Source organism: Chiloscyllium plagiosum, chromosome 23, assembly GCF_004010195.1.
Source record: "Chiloscyllium plagiosum isolate BGI_BamShark_2017 chromosome 23, ASM401019v2, whole genome shotgun sequence".
Taxonomy (NCBI): domain Eukaryota; kingdom Metazoa; phylum Chordata; class Chondrichthyes; order Orectolobiformes; family Hemiscylliidae; genus Chiloscyllium; species Chiloscyllium plagiosum.
In genome coordinates, this window is record NC_057732.1 from 1,775,265 (window position 1) to 1,786,374 (window position 11,110).

General features: G+C 40.2%; 1 long non-coding RNA gene across 1 annotated transcript in view; it reads right to left on the reverse strand.

Annotated features, from left to right (window-relative positions):
- Nucleotides 1–10,565, reverse strand: part of LOC122561537 — a 12,664-nt gene extending 2,099 nt beyond the window's left edge. The window contains exons 1-3 of the long non-coding RNA XR_006315035.1: nucleotides 10,421–10,565; nucleotides 6,543–6,609; nucleotides 3,446–3,646 (exon numbers count right to left, since the gene is read on the reverse strand). This is a non-coding gene — a long non-coding RNA (uncharacterized LOC122561537). The remainder of the gene's footprint in view (nucleotides 1–3,445; nucleotides 3,647–6,542; nucleotides 6,610–10,420) is intronic.
- Between the last annotated feature and the right edge of the window lie 545 nt (nucleotides 10,566–11,110).

The window sequence follows — 11,110 nt, forward strand, 5'->3', positions numbered from 1 at the left end:
GAGGCTGGTACAATTGCAACATTTAAGAGGCATTTGGATGGGTATATGAATAGGAAGGGTTTGGAGGGATATGGGCCGGGTGCTGGCAGGTGGGATAGATTGGATTGGGATATCTGGTCGGCATGGACGGGTTGGACTGAAGGGTCTGTTTTCATGCTGTACATCTCTGTGACTCTATAACTGATACTTCATCTTGACTTCATTGCAGATCAAGAATCTGTCTAACCCCCAGCTCATTAAATAATGCTGCTTTTTATGTCAAAGTAGCTTGTTCCATGATTAGATCCAGAACATAAATCATAAGAGCATTATGATATACTCAAAAGCTCCTTGCAATGAAGCCTACATACCATTTGCTTTCCTAATTGCTTGCTGCACCTGCATGCTAACCTTTCCTGACACTTTGACAAGGACTTCCCAGCCTATCATTTAAAAATAATTCTGTCTTTCTGGTTTTCTGTATCAAAGCAGGTAGATTATTCACAATATTTTCCATCTGCCATAGATAGCCCATTCACTTAGTCACTTGCCAAAATTATTGGCCTCCAACAACTAGAACTTCTTTTTTTCTGTACAGTCTGTTCTGACATAACAATGCGATTCTGCGTTAAAAGAAAATTGTGTAATAGCAGCACCTTATAACCCAATTGGACCGGAATTGAAGTATAAGCAATACAGGTAAAGAGATTTTACCAATAATAGTCTAAATTCTTCAATCACATTATAGCCAATTTGTGTTGAAGAAACACGTGCTATTGCAGAACCAATTGTACTGGGCATGACTTCACCAATGGATTCCCACTAACTTTATCTAATTTTTGTTTCTTTTTATGTACTCACTTGTTAAATCCCCCAAAAACTCTAGAGAAATTTGGCAAACATCATTTCCCTTTGCTAAAGCCATGTTAAGCTTGTTTGATCATACTAAGGTTTTCTAAATGTATTGTTAAAACTTTCTTAATACCAAATTGCAGAATTTGAAGAATGACTGATGTCAGGACAACAGACCTATCATTCAATTTTTTTCTCCCCCTCCTGTTTTGAATAATTTGCTAACTTCAATATGCTGCAACCATTCCAGAATCAAGAAAATTTTTGAAAATCTACATTCTCTGCAGCTCTCTTTTAGAATTCTGCAGTCCATCAGACACTGAGAATTTGTCATCTTTAGTCCGTCAAGTTTTTCTCATTATTTTTTTGTCTTGGTATTAATTTGACTTCTACTGTGAAGAAAGACAAAATATTTGTTCGATACTAAGTTAAAAAATCACAGGTTATAGTCCAACAGGTTTATTTGGAAGCACTAGCTTTCGGAGCACTGATCCTCCATCAGGTGGTTGTGTACAGCAAGAAACCGTAACGACCTCCTCAGGAAATAGACATGAGCTGCAATCAACAGGGTTGTCCATTACATCCCAGCAGCCGAAAAACTACGCCATGTTCTTTGCAGTCTACAATATATTCTCATTGAGGATGAGCACCTCACCGTCCTTCCACGTGCCTCTATTCCTCACCTTTAAACTACAACCAAGTCACAAACAGATCATTGTTTCTGCAAACTGCTCGGCTTTCAGGACAACACCATACAACCCTGTCACGGCAGACGCTGCAAGGCGTGTCGACACAGATATCACCATTACATATGGGGACACCTCCCATCATGTACACAGCAGGAACTCAGATGACTCGGCCAACATTGTCTATCTCATATGCTGCAGGCAAGGATGCCGTGAGGCACGGTACATTGGCAAGACTGAGCAGAGGCTATGACAATGTATGAATGGACACCGCACAACAATCAACAGCCAGGAGTGTTCCCTCCCAGTTGGAGAACACTTCAGTGGTCCAGGACATTTGACCTCAGACCTTCGGGTGACCATCCTCCAAAGCGGACTTCAAGACAGGCAACGACACAAAGTGACCTAGCAGAGGCTGATAGCCAAGTTCGGTACCCATGAGGATGTTTTCAAGTGGGATGTTGGGTTCATGTCACACTACAGGTGACCCCATTGCACTACACACAGACACACACACAGACACCCTCTCTCATATGCTCACACATGCACACCTACGCATGTAGTCTCTAACAGACTTATACCCCTCAACACTTACACACAGTCTATCACAGACATTCATACACCCCCACCGCGCGCGCGCACACACACACATACAGATAAATAAGTTTGTGGGATGAATTTGTACTTGCAAACTTATATTTTATTTGCTCAAAAACGACATGAATCCATTTCAGTTTCTGTTAATCCCTTTTTTAGAAAGAGCATCAATGTGAACATTGGGACACAGACAGCCTCACACAGGGCACCTCACATTCTCAATGCATTATCTGAGATGACATGGCACCTATTGTTAAAGCTCACTTGAAAATGTACCTTTTAAAAAAATGTTCTGGGATTTACATATGAAAGAACTGAAACCAACATGGTCATTCTAAAATAGGAGAGACTTAACAAACAATCCTGGTCTTTTTCAATATATAACTTCATTGCATCACACTGTAAATGGTTGCTATAAATTCTGTCTTACGATCTAGTACTCCACAACCACCTGATGAAAGAGCAGTGCCCTGAAAGTTCATGCCTCCAAATAAACCTGTTGGACTATAACCTGGTGTTGTGTGACTTTTAACTTTGTACACCCCAGTCCAATACCGGCACCTCCAAATAATTTGTTCAATACCTTTGACCTTTTCTCAATTCTGATGTCCATTTCTCATCTTAGTCTCTAAGGAATCAATCCTTAGTTAACTCATCTCTCTAAATTTGTAAAAGTCCTTACAGTTGGTTTTGATTGTTCTGGCTATTTTAAGTTCTCCATCTTTTACTTAAATATTCCTAATCCCCGAGCCATCTTGCATTACAATGTTATGAGCCTTTTTTTTTAAAACATTCTAAACTGTTGTTCAGCTTCTTACTAAGCTATGAATGAACCATTCTTACATTTCTTTAGAAATCAAAATTTAGTATTTTTTGCTGAATAAAAAAGTTTCAGTCATAATGCTCTTTATTTCTCCGGAAAGTATGTTTCAAATTTGTTTTACATGGCGATGAATTTAATATTAACAATACAACAGAAATTGAGGTCTAAGAAAAAAATTGGTATAGCAATCTTATTATCTCAGATTTATAATTATTGCATCCTATCTCAGTAATTTTCATACGCTTTGGCCAGTCAGTTAAAGTGGTTTGTTTAATTGTTTATTGTTGTTTAATTGTTTAACATCTGAACTTCATATCTGGAAATGCTGAAAACACAGAGGAGAACAAAAAAGTACACGATGAACAAGTTCAGGAAACCATTGCACTAAATGGCACCAGGTTTTAAGCCTGCCCTGTCATATGCCCTCAGCAGGGACCCGTAATTATGCCCAAAGTATGTGTCCTTTGATTACAACATAAAATACATTTGTAATTGAAGATTTTCCTACCTTCAGGTTTTGCTGAGCACTATATAGCTCATGGAGAAGGAAGTCTAGGCTTCCGACCACTGAGCGTACATCAGCTCGAAATCGGTCTGAAAAAAGGTCAATTCCAGGAATGAGTTCAACAACCTCACAGTCAAATCCTATCTCATAGGATGCATACTCACGATCAGACCTTGGATGTGGAAATGTGGTCCTGAACAAACCCTAAAGTGGTGGGGTTGAGGGGTGGGGAAGTAAAAATACAAATGTTATACTCACTTTTTAGTTTGTTACTTCATATGGTTCTTATTGTTTGTATTTTTCAAACAATATCATAGAATTATCTACAGAGTGATACTAATCTGCAATCTCACTCAAATAAGCCATAAGATTAAATGAGGTGCAGGAAATGGATGTATTGCACTGGGAATTCAGGGTACGGAAGTTAAAATCACCAGTCTGTCTCACACAAGATCTCCTGGACCAAGGACATGTGTTGCTGCAGACCTGCAATTATTGGATAACTTTACTGCACATCTTCATGTCAATAAAGTTTAAAAAGAGAACACATGTTCCACGTTTTTTTTGGTGAGTGCAAAAAGGGGTCAAGTCCAACTAAAATAATTTCCACCCTATCAGACTCATTTCAATCAACACGTTGGAAGGAATTGTCAACAGTGCCAACACTGTACTGCTCAGCTAAAAAGTGATCACTGATAGTTTTATTTGGGTTCAATCAGGCTCATTCCAAGATTATTACAGTTTTAACCCAAATGAGGATAATATCTTTGAATTCCAAAAACAAGGTGAGAGTGATTAGACTTGCCATCAAGGCATCATTTGACTGAAGTTGTCATTAAGAAATCTTGAAATGAAGTTGATGCAAATCAAAAGGAAACCATCTATTGACTGGAGTCATACCTAGCAAAAGGGAAGATGAATGTAATATCTAGACACCAATTACTACACCCACAATCAGGAGAGGTATGGATGGGGTGAATAGAGAAAGTCATTTTCCCAGGGTAGGGGAGTCTACACTAAAGGGCATGGTGAGAAGGGGCAATTTTTCCATACAGGGGTGTTACTGGAGTGAACTGTCAGAGGAACTGTTAGAGGCTGGTATAATTACAACATTTAAAAGGCATCTGGATGGGTACATGTATAGGAAGAGTTTAGAAGGATATGGGCTAAATGCTGGCAAATGGGACTAGAGTGGGTTAGAATATCTGGTTGACATGGACAAGTTGGACCAGAGGGTCTATTTCCATGTTGTACATCTCTATGAGTCTATGATAAGAAGTTCACTGATCATTGCACAGCATCCAGTTTAATTTGTTCAATTCCTTAGATGATGAAGTCTTTTCTGCAGCAAGAGATGTGTAGCATCTTGATTTGGGTGGCAACTAAGAAGTAACATTGCACACCTTATTAATAGCTAAAAAGTGACCATCTTTGAGGCAATCTGACCACCTCCCCATCAGATTCACACCATCAATAACCTAGGGTCTCCACTAACTGGAAATTCAATTCAACATAAATGTCACTGGGACGAGATTTCAGTCAGGGTACTCTGCAATCACTGGTTGGCTTCCTGACTCCTCAAAGCCTCAATATCACAAGGGTAAAGGCCATGATTGTGATGGAATACTCCCTACTTGCCTGATCTGCAACATTCCATCAGCACTCCTGATTACCTGTTGCACCTGTGAGCTAGCTTTCTGTGTTTCATGTACAAGTCTTTTATGTTGCAGATGTCTGAGAGAAGGAAAGATTCTAAGAGAGGGATAAACCAGCCATGGGTAACCTAGGCCTCACTAATAGAGGCATAGAGTAAAAGAGCAATGCTATGATGTTAAATGTATATAAGACACTTGTTTAGCTTCAGCTGGAATACTGCATGGCACTTTGAGCATGGCATTTTCGGAAAGGATGTGAAGGCATTAGAGAGGGCACAGAAGGGGTTTACATGAATAATTCCAAGGACAAAAAATGTTTGTTATGAGAATAGGTTGGAAAAACTGGGACTATTCATTTTGAAGAGAAGGCTGGCGGGAGATCTGATCTAAGCAATCAAAATCATGAGAGACCTGGATAAAGTCAATATGAAGCACATGTTCCCATTTGTGAAAAGATCAAGAACAAAAGGGCACAGGTTTAAAGTAATTTTAGAATAAGTAAAAGTGGTGCGATAAATAACTTTTTCAGGTAGCAAGTGTAAGGGTGTGGAATGCGCCGCCTAAGTGTGGGTTCTACCAAGGCACTCAAAGGGAATTTGATTGTTACCTGAAAGGAATGAGAAGACAGGAGAATTGCACTAAATGGGGTGCTAATTCAGAAAGCTGATGGAGACACCAAGGGGCTGAACATCCTCCTTCTGTGCTTTAATAATTCTGTGATAGATACTCTGTTTTCAAAGAATTCAGGAGAAGACACAGCCTGACATATGCCTTTGATGGAGACAAATGATCAACATGGTTTTCAACAATCAGATGAAGAGCTCAAAAGAGAGAGCTGCTCACCTGTGTTGTAGCTGAATTGTGTCTTCTATATAATCCACCATCACATGTCTCATGCTTATAGAATAACAAACATATGAAATAGGAGCAGGAATAGGCCAGTAAATAAGATCATGGCTGTTGTGATTGTGTTTTGAACTCCACAATCTACTCCTGATAATCAATGATTCCCTTGCCTCACTGGTGATAATTGTCTAACAACACAAACAACAACTTATAAAGGGAATCTGCAAAGACAAACAGGCTTAAGGCAGATTATCTGAGGAGAGGGATGGCAGTAGTTTAAATGTAAATACCAAAGTAATGTAAATACCATGTAAATATCAAATAGGTAGCAAACAGATGTGCTGAAAATGTGTTGCTGGAAAAGCGCAGCAGGTTAGGCAGCATCCAGGGAACAGGAGAATCGACGTTTCGGGCGTAAGCCCTTCTTCAGGGCTGAAGAAGGGCTTATGCCCGAAACGTCGATTCTCCTGTTCCCTGGATGCTGCCTAACCTGCTGCGTTTTTCCAGCAACACATTTTCAGCTCTGATCGCCAGCATTTGCAGACCTCACTTTCTCAGCAAACAGATGTGTTCTAGTGGGGTCATCAGTATATTTATACCTTGAAGAAAAATGATGACAAGATGCAACAATCAAGTCTGAAGCTGAAGTTGGATGATGTAATAAACCTAAATCAAAGCAGAGCACATTAGTTAAACATTTGTCCATATTAATTAGAGAGAGAAAGAGATGCTCAAGGGTAGTTGAAAAGATTATATTATAGGTAAATTCACTGGGTTATAACTTTTAAATTAATTCAACCAATCAGACAATACAGACAATACAGAAAATATACAAAAAAAACCGAGGAACATGCAACAAACAAGAACAAAATTGTCGACTTAATTATGTGCTGTTAACTTCAAGCTATGTAAATGAGATGATATGGGTGAAATAATTTGATAGCTGAGATTTCCCAGATGATTCTGCCCATTCAATCAGGCATAAGGAATTAATCTTCTTAATCTAGCGGCTGATAACATACTGTACTAAAATGCATGAAACAAAATTATCATACTTCACTAATTCAATTTGGGCATCACTTGTAACACTAGCACTTATGATCCATTTTAAATTGCCTAGAAGACATAATAAGTCATCACTGGAGTACAATAAAGGAGGCAGTTAAGAGTTCATCACTTTGCGGAGTCAGGAGTCACAGTGTCAGCCAAATCAGGTGAGTGCAGCAGATTTCATTTCATAAAAGGCTTTGGTGAGTTTTTCATTGTACTTTTATGATCTCTATTAATTTATTTATTAATAGAAACTAAATGTTCCCTCTTTGGTGAGACTGAAACCCATGAGGACAGCACATTCAGAGGAGTGACCACATGCAGGCTAGGAGCATGGAGCCATAAAGGTAATGAGTGACCACCAGGCAGTCCAAGAGAATCAGGCAGAGAGTTCAGGAATTCCCTGAGGACCCACTCCTAAATTGTCTTTCCATTTTAGGTAATGCTGAGGCCATTAATTACTGGAAGAGGTACAGCTGAAGACATTATATGCAGCTTACCTGCAAATGAGGGGGGAGTATCGAGGGAAACATCAGTATTGAAAGGGCATCCATTAGTCAGACAGACAGGGGTTTCTGGGCCATATCTACTACTCTCCTTGGTATCAGGGTTGAAGAGGGTGATGCTGGAAAAGCACAGCCAGTCAGGCAGCATCCAAGGAGCAGAAGAATTGATGTTTCAGGCAGAAGCCCTTCATCAGGATTCCGGAAGGGCTTATGTCCGAAGTATCGATTCTCCTACTCCTCGGATGCTGCCTGACCGGCTGTGCTTTTCTACTGCCACACGCTTTGACTCTGATCTTACTTTAGAATGCCTTTTTCTATGTTCTTTACCTACACCCACACTCCTCGGCCCTGTTATGACATGGGTTGTTTTCAGCATAGCGAACCTATTTTCAACAACTTACGGACCCCAATATCAGTTTTTCATTCTCCCTGGCATGCCGTCACCATCCCTTCGCGTGCCTAATCATTGTTTTATCTTCCTGGGCTCCTCCACTTATTGGCTAACACCTTTTCAGCCCCCATCCCCGGTCTTCAGATTAAATAACTTCATTATTATTATTTCTGAAGAAGAGTCACTAGAGTCAAAATATTAACTCTGTTTTCTCTCCATAGATCCTGTAAGATCTGCTGAGATTCTCCAGCAATTTCTGTTTTTTATGTGATAACAATAGGAGAATTGAGCAATCGAACACATGGCTGGAAACCTGGACGAAGGATGACAGATTTCTTAGGCAGTGGAACTGATTTTGGGCAAAATGGGACCAGTACAGGCTAGACAGTCTCCATCTAAGCAGGACTGGAATGAATATTGTGCGGTTAGGGACAGTTTAAACTATATTGGCAGGGTGCTGGGAACCTGAGGACAGGCTCAGATAGGATAAATTCAGAGCAGGGAATTAGAGACAGAAAATTGGTGATAAACTCTGACAGACAGAAAAGATAAATGTACAACACAGAATTCTCACAGTGTAAACGAAAGGATTAGAGAGTCATATAGCACAGAAATGGACCCTTCTGTCCAAGTATTATCATGGATAGGGGTTTGTTGACGCACAGGAAGCAAAGAGTGGGAATAAATGAGTGCTATTCTGGTTGGCAATCAGTAACTAGTGGTGTGCCTCAGGAATAAGTGTTGGGACCGCAATTATTCACAATTTATATAGATGATTTGGAGTTGGGGACCACATGTAGGGTGTCAAAGTTTGCAGATGACACTAAGATGAATGGCAGAGCAAAATGTGCAGCGGACTGTGAAACTTTGCAGAGGAACACAGATATTTTAAGTGAGTGGGCAAAGGTCTGGCAGATGGAATACAATGTTAGTAAATGTGAAGTCATCCATTTTGGAAGGAATAACAGTAATATGGACTACTATTTAAATGGTAAAAAATTGCAGCACGCTGCTATGCAGAGGGACCGGGGTGTCCTTGTGTGTGAATCAGAGAAGGTTGGCCTGCAGGTGCAACAGGTAATTAGGAAGACAAATGGAATTTTATCCTTCATTGCTAAAAGGATTGAGCTTAAAAGCAGGGAGGTTATGTTGCAGCTGTACATGGTGCTGGTGAGGCCACACTTGGAGTACTGCGTGCAGTTTTGGTCTCGAGAAAGGACGTGTTGGCACTAGAGGGAGTGCAAAGGAGGTTCACTAGCTTAATTCGGAGTTGGGGATTGGCTTATGAGGAGAGACTGAGTAGACTGGGATTATATTCATTAGAATCTAGAAGAATGAGGGGGTATCTTATAGAAACATATAAAATTATGAAGGGAATAGATAAGATTGATGTGGAGAAGATGTTTCCACTGGCAGGTGAAACTAGGACAAGAGGGCATATCCTCAAAATTAGGCACAGCAGATTTAGGACTAAATTGAGAAGGAGCTTCTTCATCCAGAGAATTGCAAATTATGGACTTCCTTGCCCAGTGAAGTGATTGAGGCTTCCTCAGTAAATGTTTTAAAAGTTAAGATAGATAATTTTTTGAACAGCAAAGGAATTAAGGGTTCCAGTAAGAGGGCGGTTAAGTGGAGCTGAGTCCACACAAAGATCACCCATGATCTTACTGAATGGCGGAGCAGGCTTGAAGGGCCAGACAGTCTACTCCTGCTTCTAGTTCTTATGTATTTGGAGAGTATTATAGACTGCCAAAGCATGGGAGGGAGATAGAAGAGCAAATATGTAGGCACATTTCTTGATTACAAACAATATGGCAACAATGGTTGGTGCTTCAGCTACCTAATATCAACTGGGATATGGACAGTGTGAAAAGCACACTGTACAAAATTCTCAAACTAATTCAAGAAAACATTCCTAGCCAGCACTTAACAAGCCCAATGAGAAGGGATGCAGTTCTAGTTTCAGTCTTAGAAAATGTGCAGGCCAAGTGGATGAAGTAACAGCAGGTGAACATTATGAAGACAGTGACCATAATAGTTGGATTCAGCTTGACCCCTGCAGGACCCAAGGGGGCACAGAACTGTCAGTCAGAAAAACACATTTCAAAACATCACACTTTGGTTTCTGCCACTCAGCCAATTGTGGATCCAATTTGCCAAATTTCCTTGGATCCCATGGGCTCCTACCTTTTCTTTCAGTCTCCCATGTAGGACCTCATCAAAAGCTTTGCTGAAATCCAAGTAGATTATATCAAAAGCATTGCCCACATCTATGAGATGTGAGGAAAAAACCTTTTCATCCAGAGTGTGGAATTCAGGAACTCACTGCCTGTAAGGGCAGTACAGGCAGAAACTCTCATAAGATACAAGAAGTATGTAGATGTGCACTATACATGATTATGGGCCAAGTGCTGGTAAAATGTTAGATGGTTGTTTTTGTCTGATGTGGATGCAATGGGTTGAAGGGCCTTTTCCCCTATTATAGATCTCGATGACTCTATTTTATAATTTGATATATGGTGATACTTACTGAGCTATTTTTGCAGATAAGACTCCAGCTTGTAAACAACCCCAAATTCCAGCTCGATCTAGTAAGGCTTCACTGTAATCTTTGGAATGCTCCAATGAAATGCTGCTGCTGCTTTCCAACTGTTTCCATTTATGGATAAAGTCAGTCATGTTTAATATTGCATCAATTGCTTGGCACCAACATCCAATAGCTGCTCTGTAAAATAAAATATTTTTTCTTATATGTATGTTATGACATCAATTACAAAAAAATTAGGTTGCCCAACTCTCTTGCTTTGGAATGGGAGTTAACTGGAATGACTAATTTGTTTCCCAATATCGGCTATTGGTGAGTATTGGGGTCGAGAGTGTGGTGCTGGAAAAGCACAGCAGGTCAGGTAGCATCCGAGGAGCAGGAGAATCAATGTTTCAGGCAAAAGCCGTTCATCAGATGTACATGTTTGTTGCCAATTCTCATTATCTGGGCCTTTGAGGTATCCTTGTTTAATTGTCGTTTGCATGGATGGCAGCAATACTTGGAGATATAATGAGTTCCAAAAAAGGTCCAAGAAGGGAGAGAGAAAAAAACGCGTGTTGGAGGAGGAGGAGGGAAAGAGAGAGAGAGAGAGTAAAACACTAACAGGATAGCCAGAAGGGACCTGAAGAAAGGGATTAGGAGAGCTAAGAGAGGGCATGAAAAATCTTTGGCAGA